General features: G+C 38.6%; 29 non-coding genes across 29 annotated transcripts; 1 reads left to right on the forward strand and 28 right to left on the reverse strand.

Moving 5' to 3' along the window:
- Positions 1–31: 31 nt before the first annotated feature.
- On the reverse strand, positions 32–104 carry TRNAR-ACG (transfer RNA arginine (anticodon ACG)). Its single transcript has one exon. It is a non-coding gene; the product is annotated as a tRNA-Arg (tRNA).
- A 255-nt stretch (positions 105–359) lies between these two features.
- Positions 360–432, reverse strand: TRNAR-UCG (transfer RNA arginine (anticodon UCG)). Its single transcript has one exon. It is a non-coding gene; the product is annotated as a tRNA-Arg (tRNA).
- Positions 433–1,173: 741 nt separating this feature from the next.
- Positions 1,174–1,247, reverse strand: TRNAR-ACG (transfer RNA arginine (anticodon ACG)). The gene has a single exon. It is a non-coding gene; the product is annotated as a tRNA-Arg (tRNA).
- A 91-nt stretch (positions 1,248–1,338) lies between these two features.
- TRNAR-UCG (transfer RNA arginine (anticodon UCG)) lies at positions 1,339–1,411 on the reverse strand. Its single transcript has one exon. It is a non-coding gene; the product is annotated as a tRNA-Arg (tRNA).
- A 412-nt stretch (positions 1,412–1,823) lies between these two features.
- TRNAR-ACG (transfer RNA arginine (anticodon ACG)) lies at positions 1,824–1,897 on the reverse strand. Its single transcript has one exon. It is a non-coding gene; the product is annotated as a tRNA-Arg (tRNA).
- Positions 1,898–1,988: 91 nt separating this feature from the next.
- Positions 1,989–2,061, reverse strand: TRNAR-UCG (transfer RNA arginine (anticodon UCG)). The gene has a single exon. It is a non-coding gene; the product is annotated as a tRNA-Arg (tRNA).
- An 85-nt stretch (positions 2,062–2,146) lies between these two features.
- TRNAR-ACG (transfer RNA arginine (anticodon ACG)) lies at positions 2,147–2,219 on the reverse strand. Its single transcript has one exon. It is a non-coding gene; the product is annotated as a tRNA-Arg (tRNA).
- A 91-nt stretch (positions 2,220–2,310) lies between these two features.
- Positions 2,311–2,383, reverse strand: TRNAR-ACG (transfer RNA arginine (anticodon ACG)). Its single transcript has one exon. It is a non-coding gene; the product is annotated as a tRNA-Arg (tRNA).
- Positions 2,384–2,638: 255 nt separating this feature from the next.
- On the reverse strand, positions 2,639–2,711 carry TRNAR-UCG (transfer RNA arginine (anticodon UCG)). Its single transcript has one exon. It is a non-coding gene; the product is annotated as a tRNA-Arg (tRNA).
- A 741-nt stretch (positions 2,712–3,452) lies between these two features.
- TRNAR-ACG (transfer RNA arginine (anticodon ACG)) lies at positions 3,453–3,526 on the reverse strand. Its single transcript has one exon. It is a non-coding gene; the product is annotated as a tRNA-Arg (tRNA).
- Positions 3,527–3,617: 91 nt separating this feature from the next.
- TRNAR-UCG (transfer RNA arginine (anticodon UCG)) lies at positions 3,618–3,690 on the reverse strand. The gene has a single exon. It is a non-coding gene; the product is annotated as a tRNA-Arg (tRNA).
- Positions 3,691–4,102: 412 nt separating this feature from the next.
- On the reverse strand, positions 4,103–4,176 carry TRNAR-ACG (transfer RNA arginine (anticodon ACG)). The gene has a single exon. It is a non-coding gene; the product is annotated as a tRNA-Arg (tRNA).
- Positions 4,177–4,267: 91 nt separating this feature from the next.
- Positions 4,268–4,340, reverse strand: TRNAR-UCG (transfer RNA arginine (anticodon UCG)). The gene has a single exon. It is a non-coding gene; the product is annotated as a tRNA-Arg (tRNA).
- Positions 4,341–4,589: 249 nt separating this feature from the next.
- TRNAR-ACG (transfer RNA arginine (anticodon ACG)) lies at positions 4,590–4,662 on the reverse strand. Its single transcript has one exon. It is a non-coding gene; the product is annotated as a tRNA-Arg (tRNA).
- Positions 4,663–4,917: 255 nt separating this feature from the next.
- On the reverse strand, positions 4,918–4,990 carry TRNAR-UCG (transfer RNA arginine (anticodon UCG)). The gene has a single exon. It is a non-coding gene; the product is annotated as a tRNA-Arg (tRNA).
- A 740-nt stretch (positions 4,991–5,730) lies between these two features.
- Positions 5,731–5,804, reverse strand: TRNAR-ACG (transfer RNA arginine (anticodon ACG)). The gene has a single exon. It is a non-coding gene; the product is annotated as a tRNA-Arg (tRNA).
- A 91-nt stretch (positions 5,805–5,895) lies between these two features.
- Positions 5,896–5,968, reverse strand: TRNAR-UCG (transfer RNA arginine (anticodon UCG)). Its single transcript has one exon. It is a non-coding gene; the product is annotated as a tRNA-Arg (tRNA).
- Positions 5,969–6,053: 85 nt separating this feature from the next.
- On the reverse strand, positions 6,054–6,126 carry TRNAR-ACG (transfer RNA arginine (anticodon ACG)). Its single transcript has one exon. It is a non-coding gene; the product is annotated as a tRNA-Arg (tRNA).
- A 91-nt stretch (positions 6,127–6,217) lies between these two features.
- On the reverse strand, positions 6,218–6,290 carry TRNAR-ACG (transfer RNA arginine (anticodon ACG)). Its single transcript has one exon. It is a non-coding gene; the product is annotated as a tRNA-Arg (tRNA).
- Positions 6,291–6,545: 255 nt separating this feature from the next.
- On the reverse strand, positions 6,546–6,618 carry TRNAR-UCG (transfer RNA arginine (anticodon UCG)). The gene has a single exon. It is a non-coding gene; the product is annotated as a tRNA-Arg (tRNA).
- A 412-nt stretch (positions 6,619–7,030) lies between these two features.
- TRNAR-UCG (transfer RNA arginine (anticodon UCG)) lies at positions 7,031–7,103 on the reverse strand. Its single transcript has one exon. It is a non-coding gene; the product is annotated as a tRNA-Arg (tRNA).
- Positions 7,104–7,843: 740 nt separating this feature from the next.
- Positions 7,844–7,917, reverse strand: TRNAR-ACG (transfer RNA arginine (anticodon ACG)). Its single transcript has one exon. It is a non-coding gene; the product is annotated as a tRNA-Arg (tRNA).
- Positions 7,918–8,008: 91 nt separating this feature from the next.
- TRNAR-UCG (transfer RNA arginine (anticodon UCG)) lies at positions 8,009–8,081 on the reverse strand. The gene has a single exon. It is a non-coding gene; the product is annotated as a tRNA-Arg (tRNA).
- Positions 8,082–8,166: 85 nt separating this feature from the next.
- Positions 8,167–8,239, reverse strand: TRNAR-ACG (transfer RNA arginine (anticodon ACG)). The gene has a single exon. It is a non-coding gene; the product is annotated as a tRNA-Arg (tRNA).
- A 91-nt stretch (positions 8,240–8,330) lies between these two features.
- TRNAR-ACG (transfer RNA arginine (anticodon ACG)) lies at positions 8,331–8,403 on the reverse strand. The gene has a single exon. It is a non-coding gene; the product is annotated as a tRNA-Arg (tRNA).
- A 255-nt stretch (positions 8,404–8,658) lies between these two features.
- Positions 8,659–8,731, reverse strand: TRNAR-UCG (transfer RNA arginine (anticodon UCG)). The gene has a single exon. It is a non-coding gene; the product is annotated as a tRNA-Arg (tRNA).
- A 412-nt stretch (positions 8,732–9,143) lies between these two features.
- TRNAR-UCG (transfer RNA arginine (anticodon UCG)) lies at positions 9,144–9,216 on the reverse strand. The gene has a single exon. It is a non-coding gene; the product is annotated as a tRNA-Arg (tRNA).
- A 413-nt stretch (positions 9,217–9,629) lies between these two features.
- On the reverse strand, positions 9,630–9,702 carry TRNAR-UCG (transfer RNA arginine (anticodon UCG)). Its single transcript has one exon. It is a non-coding gene; the product is annotated as a tRNA-Arg (tRNA).
- Positions 9,703–10,504: 802 nt separating this feature from the next.
- Positions 10,505–10,577, forward strand: TRNAV-UAC (transfer RNA valine (anticodon UAC)). The gene has a single exon. It is a non-coding gene; the product is annotated as a tRNA-Val (tRNA).
- Positions 10,578–12,375: the final 1,798 nt, after the last annotated feature.

Consider the following 12,375-nt stretch of genomic DNA (forward strand, 5'->3'; position numbering starts at 1 on the left):
TATTCTAATAATCATCTTTAAATGTTAATACCGAGCTTGCCAGGACTCGAACCTGGAAACTTCTGCTCCGTGGGCAGACGCGTTATCCATTGCGCTACAAGCCCGTTGGAGGTTAATCTAAATGCTATTGAAGCATTGCAATATTATAAATTTCCCTTCCGTTATATTCTAATAATCATCTTTAAATGTTAATACCGAGCTTGCCAGGACTCGAACTTAGAATCTTTTGCTCCGTAGGCAGCTGCGTTATACGTTGTGCCACAAGCCCGCTGGAGGTTTATTTAAATGCTATTGAAGCATTGCAATATTATAAATTTCCCTTCCGTTATATTCTAATAATCATCTTTAAATGTTAATACCGAGCTTGCCAGGACTCGAACCTGGAATCTTCTGCTTCGAAGGCAGACGCGTTATCCATTACGCTACAAGCCCTTGCTTCGTTCTATCACAAACTTTTCCAAACATTGTATTTATGCATTTTTATGACGCATAAAAGATCTTTAATTTAAATAAACACCGAGCTTGCCATGACTCGAACCTAGAATCTTTTGCTCCGTAGGCAGACGCGTTATCCATTGCGCCACAAGCACGTTGGAGGTTAATCTAAATGCTATTGAAGCATTGCAATATTATAAATTTCACTTCCGTTATATTCTAATAATCATCTTTAAATGTTAATACCGAGCTTGCCAGGACTCGAACCTAGAATCTTTTGCTCCGTAGGCAGCTGCGTTATCCGTTGCGCCACAAGCCCGTTGGAGGTTTATTCAAATGCTATTGAAGCATTTTAATATTTTAAATTTCCCTTCCGTTACATTCCAATAATCATCTTTAAATGTTAACACCGAGCTTGCCAGGACTTGAACCTTAAATCTTCTGCTCCGTAGGCAGACGCGTTATCCATTGCGCCACAAGCCCGTTGGAGGTTTATCTAAATGCTATTGAAGCATTTTAATATTTTAAATTTCCCTTCCGTTATTTTCTAATAGTCATCTTTAAATGTTAATACCGAGCTTGCCAGGACTCCAACCTAGAATCTTATGCTCCGTAGGCAGACGCGTTATCCATTGCGCCAAAAGCCCGTTGGAGGTTAATCTAAATGCTATTGAAGCATTGCAATATTATAAATTACCCTTCCGTTATATTCTAATAAGCATCTTTAAATGTTAATACCGAGCTTTGCCAGGACTCGAACCTGGAACCTTCTGCTCCGTAGGCAGACGCGTTATCCATTGCGCCACAAGCCCGTTGGAGGTTAATCTAAATGCTATTGAAGCATTGCAATATTATAAATTTCCCTTACGTTATATTCTAATAATCATCTTTAAATGTTAATACCGAGCTTGCCAGGACTCGAACCTGGAATCTTCTGCTTCGAAGGCAGACGCGTTATCCATTACGCTACAAGCCCTTGCTTCGTTCTATCACAAACTTTTCCAAACATTGTATTTATGCATTTTTATGACGCATAAAAGATCTTTAATTTAAATAAACACCGAGCTTGCCATGACTCGAACCTAGAATCTTTTGCTCCGTAGGCAAACGCGTTATCCATTGCGCCACAAGCACGTTGGAGGTTAATCTAAATGCTATTGAAGCATTGCAATATTAAAATTTCCCTTCCGTTATATTCTAATAATCATCTTTAAATGTTAATACCGAGCTTGCCAGGACTCCAACCTAGAATCTTATGCTCCGTAGGCAGACGCGTTATCCATTGCGCCAAAAGCCCGTTGGAGGTTAATCTAAATGCTATTGAAGCATTGCAATATTATAAATTACCCTTCCGTTATATTCTAATAAGCATCTTTAAATGTTAATACCGAGCTTTGCCAGGACTCGAACCTGGAACCTTCTGCTCCGTAGGCAGACGCGTTATCCATTGCGCCACAAGCCCGTTGGAGGTTAATCTAAATGCTATTGAAGCATTGCAATATTATAAATTTCCCTTCCGTTATATTCTAATAATCATCTTTAAATGTTAATACCGAGCTTGCCAGGACTCGAACCTGGAATCTTCTGCTTCGAAGGCAGACGCGTAATCCATTACGCTACAAGCCCTTGCTTCGTTCTATCAAAAACTTTTCCAAACATTGTATTTATGCATTTTTATGACGCATAAAAGATGTTTAATTTAAATAAACACCGAGCTTGCCATGACTCGAACCTAGAATCTTTTGCTCCGTAGGCAAACGCGTTATCCATTGCGCCACAAGCCCGTTGGAGGTTTATTTAAATGCTATTGAAGCATTGCAATATTATAAATTTCCCTTCCGTTATATTCTAATAATCATCTTTAAATGTTAATACCGAGCTTGCCAGGACTCGAACCTGGAAACTTCTGCTCCGTGGGCAGACGCGTTATCCATTGCGCTACAAGCCCGTTGGAGGTTAATCTAAATGCTATTGAAGCATTGCAATATTATAAATTTCCCTTCCGTTATATTCTAATAATCATCTTTAAATGTTAATACCGAGCTTGCCAGGACTCGAACTTAGAATCTTTTGCTCCGTAGGCAGCTGCGTTATACGTTGTGCCACAAGCCCGCTGGAGGTTTATTTAAATGCTATTGAAGCATTGCAATATTATAAATTTCCCTTCCGTTATATTCTAATAATCATCTTTAAATGTTAATACCGAGCTTGCCAGGACTCGAACCTGGAATCTTCTGCTTCGAAGGCAGACGCGTTATCCATTACGCTACAAGCCCTTGCTTCGTTCTATCACAAACTTTTCCAAACATTGTATTTATGCATTTTTATGACGCATAAAAGATCTTTAATTTAAATAAACACCGAGCTTGCCATGACTCGAACCTAGAATCTTTTGCTCCGTAGGCAGACGCGTTATCCATTGCGCCACAAGCACGTTGGAGGTTAATCTAAATGCTATTGAAGCATTGCAATATTATAAATTTCACTTCCGTTATATTCTAATAATCATCTTTAAATGTTAATACCGAGCTTGCCAGGACTCGAACCTAGAATCTTTTGCTCCGTAGGCAGCTGCGTTATCCGTTGCGCCACAAGCCCGTTGGAGGTTTATTCAAATGCTATTGAAGCATTTTAATATTTTAAATTTCCCTTCCGTTACATTCCAATAATCATCTTTAAATGTTAACACCGAGCTTGCCAGGACTTGAACCTTAAATCTTCTGCTCCGTAGGCAGACGCGTTATCCATTGCGCCACAAGCCCGTTGGAGGTTTATCTAAATGCTATTGAAGCATTTTAATATTTTAAATTTCCCTTCCGTTATTTTCTAATAGTCATCTTTAAATGTTAATACCGAGCTTGCCAGGACTCCAACCTAGAATCTTATGCTCCGTAGGCAGACGCGTTATCCATTGCGCCAAAAGCCCGTTGGAGGTTAATCTAAATGCTATTGAAGCATTGCAATATTATAAATTACCCTTCCGTTATATTCTAATAAGCATCTTTAAATGTTAATACCGAGCTTTGCCAGGACTCGAACCTGGAACCTTCTGCTCCGTAGGCAGACGCGTTATCCATTGCGCCACAAGCCCGTTGGAGGTTAATCTAAATGCTATTGAAGCATTGCAATATTATAAATTTCCCTTACGTTATATTCTAATAATCATCTTTAAATGTTAATACCGAGCTTGCCAGGACTCGAACCTGGAATCTTCTGCTTCGAAGGCAGACGCGTTATCCATTACGCTACAAGCCCTTGCTTCGTTCTATCACAAACTTTTCCAAACATTGTATTTATGCATTTTTATGACGCATAAAAGATCTTTAATTTAAATAAACACCGAGCTTGCCATGACTCGAACCTAGAATCTTTTGCTCCGTAGGCAAACGCGTTATCCATTGCGCCACAAGCACGTTGGAGGTTAATCTAAATGCTATTGAAGCATTGCAATATTAAAATTTCCCTTCCGTTATATTCTAATAATCATCTTTAAATGTTAATACCGAGCTTGCCAGGACTCCAACCTAGAATCTTATGCTCCGTAGGCAGACGCGTTATCCATTGCGCCAAAAGCCCGTTGGAGGTTAATCTAAATGCTATTGAAGCATTGCAATATTATAAATTACCCTTCCGTTATATTCTAATAAGCATCTTTAAATGTTAATACCGAGCTTTGCCAGGACTCGAACCTGGAACCTTCTGCTCCGTAGGCAGACGCGTTATCCATTGCGCCACAAGCCCGTTGGAGGTTAATCTAAATGCTATTGAAGCATTGCAATATTATAAATTTCCCTTCCGTTATATTCTAATAATCATCTTTAAATGTTAATACCGAGCTTGCCAGGACTCGAACCTGGAATCTTCTGCTTCGAAGGCAGACGCGTAATCCATTACGCTACAAGCCCTTGCTTCGTTCTATCAAAAACTTTTCCAAACATTGTATTTATGCATTTTTATGACGCATAAAAGATGTTTAATTTAAATAAACACCGAGCTTGCCATGACTCGAACCTAGAATCTTTTGCTCCGTAGGCAAACGCGTTATCCAATGCGCCACAAGCCCGTTGGAGGTTTATTTAAATGCTATTGAAGCATTGCAATATTATAAATTTCCCTTCCGTTATATTCTAATAATCATCTTTAAATGTTAATACCGAGCTTGCCAGGACTCGAACCTGGAAACTTCTGCTCCGTGGGCAGACGCGTTATCCATTGCGCTACAAGCCCGTTGGAGGTTAATCTAAATGCTATTGAAGCATTGCAATATTATAAATTTCCCTTCCGTTATATTCTAATAATCATCTTTAAATGTTAATACCGAGCTTGCCAGGACTCGAACTTAGAATCTTTTGCTCCGTAGGCAGCTGCGTTATACGTTGCGCCACAAGCCCGCTGGAGGTTTATTTAAATGCTATTGAAGCATTGCAATATTATAAATTTCCCTTCCGTTATATTCTAATAATCATCTTTAAATGTTAATACCGAGCTTGCCAGGACTCGAACCTGGAATCTTCTGCTTCGAAGGCAGACGCGTTATCCATTACGCTACAAGCCCTTGCTTCGTTCTATCACAAACTTTTCCAAACATTGTATTTATGCATTTTTATGACGCATAAAAGATCTTTAATTTAAATAAACACCGAGCTTGCCATGACTCGAACCTAGAATCTTTTGCTCCGTAGGCAGACGCGTTATCCATTGCGCCACAAGCACGTTTGAGGTTAATCTAAATGCTATTGAAGCATTGCAATATTAAAATTTCCCTTCCGTTATATTCTAATAATCATCTTTAAATGTTAATACCGAGCTTGCCAGGACTCGAACCTAGAATCTTTTGCTCCGTAGGCAGCTGCGTTATCCGTTGCGCCACAAGCCCGTTGGAGGTTTATTCAAATGCTATTGAAGCATTTTAATATTTTAAATTTCCCTTCCGTTACATTCCAATAATCATCTTTAAATGTTAACACCGAGCTTGCCAGGACTTGAACCTTAAATCTTCTGCTCCGTAGGCAGACGCGTTATCCATTGCGCCACAAGCCCGTTGGAGGTTTATCTAAATGCTATTGAAGCATTTTAATATTTTAAATTTCCCTTCCGTTATTTTCTAATAGTCATCTTTAAATGTTAATACCGAGCTTGCCAGGACTCCAACCTAGAATCTTATGCTCCGTAGGCAGACGCGTTATCCATTGCGCCAAAAGCCCGTTGGAGGTTAATCTAAATGCTATTGAAGCATTGCAATATTATAAATTACCCTTCCGTTATATTCTAATAAGCATCTTTAAATGTTAATACCGAGCTTTGCCAGGACTCGAACCTGGAACCTTCTGCTCCGTAGGCAGACGCGTTATCCATTGCGCCACAAGCCCGTTGGAGGTTAATCTAAATGCTATTGAAGCATTGCAATATTATAAATTTCCCTTCCGTTATATTCTAATAATCATCTTTAAATGTTAATACCGAGCTTGCCAGGACTCGAACCTGGAATCTTCTGCTTCGAAGGCAGACGCGTAATCCATTACGCTACAAGCCCTTGCTTCGTTCTATCAAAAACTTTTCCAAACATTGTATTTATGCATTTTTATGACGCATAAAAGATGTTTAATTTAAATAAACACCGAGCTTGCCATGACTCGAACCTAGAATCTTTTGCTCCGTAGGCAAACGCGTTATCCATTGCGCCACAAGCCCGTTGGAGGTTTATTTAAATGCTATTGAAGCATTGCAATATTATAAATTTCCCTTCCGTTATATTCTAATAATCATCTTTAAATGTTAATACCGAGCTTGCCAGGACTCGAACCTGGAAACTTCTGCTCCGTGGGCAGACGCGTTATCCATTGCGCTACAAGCCCGTTGGAGGTTAATCTAAATGCTATTGAAGCATTGCAATATTATAAATTTCCCTTCCGTTATATTCTAATAATCATCTTTAAATGTTAATACCGAGCTTGCCAGGACTCGAACTTAGAATCTTTTGCTCCGTAGGCAGCTGCGTTATACGTTGCGCCACAAGCCCGCTGGAGGTTTATTTAAATGCTATTGAAGCATTGCAATATTATAAATTTCCCTTCCGTTATATTCTAATAATCATCTTTAAATGTTAATACCGAGCTTGCCAGGACTCGAACCTGGAATCTTCTGCTTCGAAGGCAGACGCGTTATCCATTACGCTACAAGCCCTTGCTTCGTTCTATCACAAACTTTTCCAAACATTGTATTTATGCATTTTTATGACGCATAAAAGATCTTTAATTTAAATAAACACCGAGCTTGCCATGACTCGAACCTAGAATCTTTTGCTCCGTAGGCAGACGCGTTATCCATTGCGCCACAAGCACGTTGGAGGTTAATCTAAATGCTATTGAAGCATTGCAATATTAAAATTTCCCTTCCGTTATATTCTAATAATCATCTTTAAATGTTAATACCGAGCTTGCCAGGACTCGAACTTAGAATCTTTTGCTCCGTAGGCAGCTGCGTTATACGTTGCGCCACAAGCCCGCTGGAGGTTTATTTAAATGCTATTGAAGCATTGCAATATTATAAATTTCCCTTCCGTTATATTCTAATAATCATCTTTAAATGTTAATACCGAGCTTGCCAGGACTCGAACCTGGAATCTTCTGCTTCGAAGGCAGACGCGTTATCCATTACGCTACAAGCCCTTGCTTCGTTCTATCACAAACTTTTCCAAACATTGTATTTATGCATTTTTATGACGCATAAAAGATCTTTAATTTAAATAAACACCGAGCTTGCCATGACTCGAACCTAGAATCTTTCGCTCCGTAGGCAGACGCGTTATCCATTGCGCCACAAGCACGTTGGAGGTTAATCTAAATGCTATTGAAGCATTGCAATATTAAAATTTCCCTTCCGTTATATTCTAATAATCATCTTTAAATGTTAATACCGAGCTTGCCAGGACTCGAACCTAGAATCTTTTGCTCCGTAGGCAGCTGCGTTATCCGTTGCGCCACAAGCCCGTTGGAGGTTTATTCAAATGCTATTGAAGCATTTTAATATTTTAAATTTCCCTTCCGTTACATTCCAATAATCATCTTTAAATGTTAACACCGAGCTTGCCAGGACTTGAACCTTAAATCTTCTGCTCCGTAGGCAGACGCGTTATCCATTGCGCCACAAGCCCGTTGGAGGTTTATCTAAATGCTATTGAAGCATTTTAATATTTTAAATTTCCCTTCCGTTATTTTCTAATAGTCATCTTTAAATGTTAATACCGAGCTTGCCAGGACTCCAACCTAGAATCTTATGCTCCGTAGGCAGACGCGTTATCCATTGCGCCAAAAGCCCGTTGGAGGTTAATCTAAATGCTATTGAAGCATTGCAATATTATAAATTACCCTTCCGTTATATTCTAATAAGCATCTTTAAATGTTAATACCGAGCTTTGCCAGGACTCGAACCTGGAACCTTCTGCTCCGTAGGCAGACGCGTTATCCATTGCGCCACAAGCCCGTTGGAGGTTAATCTAAATGCTATTGAAGCATTGCAATATTATAAATTTCCCTTCCGTTATATTCTAATAATCATCTTTAAATGTTAATACCGAGCTTGCCAGGACTCGAACCTGGAATCTTCTGCTTCGAAGGCAGACGCGTAATCCATTACGCTACAAGCCCTTGCTTCGTTCTATCAAAAACTTTTCCAAACATTGTATTTATGCATTTTTATGACGCATAAAAGATGTTTAATTTAAATAAACACCGAGCTTGCCATGACTCGAACCTAGAATCTTTTGCTCCGTAGGCAAACGCGTTATCCATTGCGCCACAAGCCCGTTGGAGGTTTATTTAAATGCTATTGAAGCATTGCAATATTATAAATTTCCCTTCCGTTATATTCTAATAATCATCTTTAAATGTTAATACCGAGCTTGCCAGGACTCGAACCTGGAAACTTCTGCTCCGTGGGCAGACGCGTTATCCATTGCGCTACAAGCCCGTTGGAGGTTAATCTAAATGCTATTGAAGCATTGCAATATTATAAATTTCCCTTCCGTTATATTCTAATAATCATCTTTAAATGTTAATACCGAGCTTGCCAGGACTCGAACTTAGAATCTTTTGCTCCGTAGGCAGCTGCGTTATACGTTGCGCCACAAGCCCGCTGGAGGTTTATTTAAATGCTATTGAAGCATTGCAATATTATAAATTTCCCTTCCGTTATATTCTAATAATCATCTTTAAATGTTAATACCGAGCTTGCCAGGACTCGAACCTGGAATCTTCTGCTTCGAAGGCAGACGCGTTATCCATTACGCTACAAGCCCTTGCTTCGTTCTATCACAAACTTTTCCATACATTGTATTTATGCATTTTTATGACGCATAAAAGATCTTTAATTTAAATAAACACCGAGCTTGCCATGACTCGAACCTAGAATCTTTTGCTCCGTAGGCAGACGCGTTATCCATTGCGCCACAAGCACGTTGGAGGTTAATCTAAATGCTATTGAAGCATTGCAATATTAAAATTTCCCTTCCGTTATATTCTAATAATCATCTTTAAATGTTAATACCGAGCTTGCCAGGACTCGAACTTAGAATCTTTTGCTCCGTAGGCAGCTGCGTTATCCGTTGCGCCACAAGCCCGCTGGAGGTTTATTTAAATGCTATTGAAGCATTGCAATATTATAAATTTCCCTTCCGCTATATTCTAATAATCATCTTTAAATGTTAATACCGAGCTTGCCAGGACTCGAACCTGGAATCTTCTGCTTCGAAGGCAGACGCGTTATCCATTACGCTACAAGCCCTTGCTTCGTTCTATCACAAACTTTTCCAAACATTGTATTTATGCATTTTTATGACGCATAAAAGATCTTTAATTTAAATAAACACCGAGCTTGCCATGACTCGAACCTAGAATCTTTTGCTCCGTAGGCAGACGCGTTATCCATTGCGCCACAAGCACGTTGGAGGTTAATCTAAATGCTATTGAAGCATTGCAATATTATAAATTTCACTTCCGTTATATTCTAATAATCATCTTTAAATGTTAATACCGAGCTTGCCAGGACTCGAACTTAGAATCTTTTGCTCCGTAGGCAGCTGCGTTATCCGTTGCGCCACAAGCCCGCTGGAGCTTTATTTAAATGCTATTGAAGCATTGGAATATTATAAATTTCCCTTCCGTTATATTCTAATAATCATCTTTAAATGTTAATACCGAGCTTGCCAGGACTCGAACCTGGAATCTTCTGCTTCGAAGGCAGACGCGTTATCCATTACGCTACAAGCCCTTGCTTCGTTCTATCACAAACTTTTCCAAACATTGTATTTATGCATTTTTATGACGCATAAAAGATCTTTAATTTAAATAAACACCGAGCTTGCCATGACTCGAACCTAGAATCTTTTGCTCCGTAGGCAGACGCGTTATCCATTGCGCCACAAGCACGTTGGAGGTTAATCTAAATGCTATTGAAGCATTGCAATATTATAAATTTCACTTCCGTTATATTCTAATAATCATCTTTAAATGTTAATACCGAGCTTGCCAGGACTCGAACTTAGAATCTTTTGCTCCGTAGGCAGCTCCGTTATCCGTTGCGCCACAAGCCCGCTGGAGCTTTATTTAAATGCTATTGAAGCATTGGAATATTATAAATTTCCCTTCCGTTATATTCTAATAATCATCTTTAAATGTTAATACCGAGCTTGCCAGGACTCGAACCTGGAATCTTCTGCTTCGAAGGCAGACGCGTTATTCTACAGGGCCGGTAGGCCCTTGTAGATATGACTTGATACTCTTTTGTAACGTTAAATCAAAATTCACATGCTTTTACCAATTTTCCTATGGAGATTAACATGGGGTTTTTCGTGGTATTTAACCACCTCTAACTGAAAAACTAGAGCGAAGTTACTTTTCGGAATACTCTTAATTTAACAATTAAGTATTCAGGGTGTGCGATCGGCTAGTCTAATCAGAAACAATTAAGTCTAAGTATGTTAATTTTAGTTAATTACAGAAGTACTTGTTTCGACCATCGTGATTGGACATAATAATAATGCTAGAGCTCTTCGAAAACTCAAAATAACCAAGTATCTATGGTGTAGTGGTTATCACGTCCGCTTTACACTCGGAAGGTCCCAGGTTCGAGCCCTGGTAGATACATGACTTGACTATCGCTATTGGACACAATAATAAGCTAGATCTCTTCGAAAACTCAGAATAACCAAGTATTCATTGTGTAGTGGTTATCACGTCCGCTTTACACGCGGAAGGTCCTGGGTTCGAGCCCTGGTAGATACATGTTTTGACCATCGTGATTGGACATAATAATAAGCTAGATCTCGTAGGAATCTCAGTATTACCAGGTATGTGTAGTGTAGTGGTTATCTCGTCCGCCTAGCACGCGGAAGGTGCAACGTTTGGGCCCTGCTAGATACATGTTTTGACCATCGTAATTGGACATAATAATAAGCGGTAAAGAAAGCATAATTACTCAAAATTTAATTACATTAAGACTGAAGCGACAGATATTATATAAAAACGTCTTGGTTTGGACCAAGGCCGAAAAAACAAACGATATGTGTGAGGTTTATCAATTGACTGAAGTTTCAGATATTGAAATTTTTTCTAGTTATTTTTATACACTCAATCCTTAATCAATATTTAATTCAATCAACTGATTTTACTGTTAATCGACCTAGTCCCTCTAAATTAATTGAAAAAATTACATATCTACGCTTTTTCAAGAACAATTACATTTTCCGAAAACATTTTATCATGAAATTAATTATTTTGAAGGGAGTTCGTGTCGATACTCACTAACTTGTGAGCATCTTGACCGACATAGTTTTAATTGTTGCTGGCTTGACAAATTTTCAAGTTTGCACCAAAAGAAGTTTAAATCTGTTTTAAGTTGTTGATAAGACTGTCGTTTAGAGTGAATGTCGTCTACTTAAGACAAAGCAACAAAGTTTATCCTGTGTGGTAAAGGGTAAAGATCACATAAACAGAAATACTTCTCAGACTTGTTATATTCATTTCCCGCGGAAATAATATGGTTAAACAAATCATTCATTACTAGTTATGCCAAGAAGGTCACATTTAACTCCAACACCCCCTCCCTTCCTCTATTTTCCCAATATATGGCATTTTATAATCACCAGTGGTTTCAGTGTATGGGTCATCTGAGCCGTCGCAACACACTCAGCCAATATTACCATAGACTGAGTTATGACCAAGAAATTCTTAAGTACGGAAAAGGAAGTTCCAGTGCAACTTTACCATCAAAGAGGCGACAATAGAAATGTAGCATTTCGATATACGAAATTAAATGTATAAATTCGCGCAACACCCTTGTTTGGCATCCACGATCAAATATTTACATTTTCCATTCGAGTTATGCCAAAGTTCGCTTGCTTGTTTTAGACATCCAGTAGAACATTTCAAATATTCAATACTGTATCCTCAACATGATAAATTAATTTCACGATAGAATGTTTTCGGAAAATGTAATTGTTCTTGAAAAAGCGTAGATATGTAATTTTTTCAATTAATTTAGAGGGACTAGGTCGATTAACAGTAAAATCAGTTGATTGAATTAAATATTGATTAAGGATTGAGTGTATAAAAATAACTAGAAAAAATTTCAATATCTGAAACTTCAGTCAATTGATAAACCTCACACATATCGTTTGTTTTTTCGGCCTTGGTCCAAACCAAGACGTTTTTATATAATCCATTACGCTACAAGCCCTTGCTTCGTTCTATCAAAAACTTTTCCAAGCATTGTATTTATGCATTTTTATGACGCATAAAAGATCTTTAATTTAAATAAACACCGAGCTTGCCATGACTCGAACCTAGAATCTTTTGCTCCGTAGGTAGACGCGTTATCCATTGCGCCACAAGCCCGTTGGAGGTTAATCTAAATGCTATTGGATTATTGCAATATTATAAATCT

Source organism: Phalangium opilio, unplaced genomic scaffold, assembly GCF_054372755.1.
Source record: "Phalangium opilio isolate 3A_F unplaced genomic scaffold, DU_Popi_V2 ptg000054l_1, whole genome shotgun sequence".
NCBI classification, from domain to species: Eukaryota; Metazoa; Arthropoda; class Arachnida; order Opiliones; family Phalangiidae; genus Phalangium; species Phalangium opilio.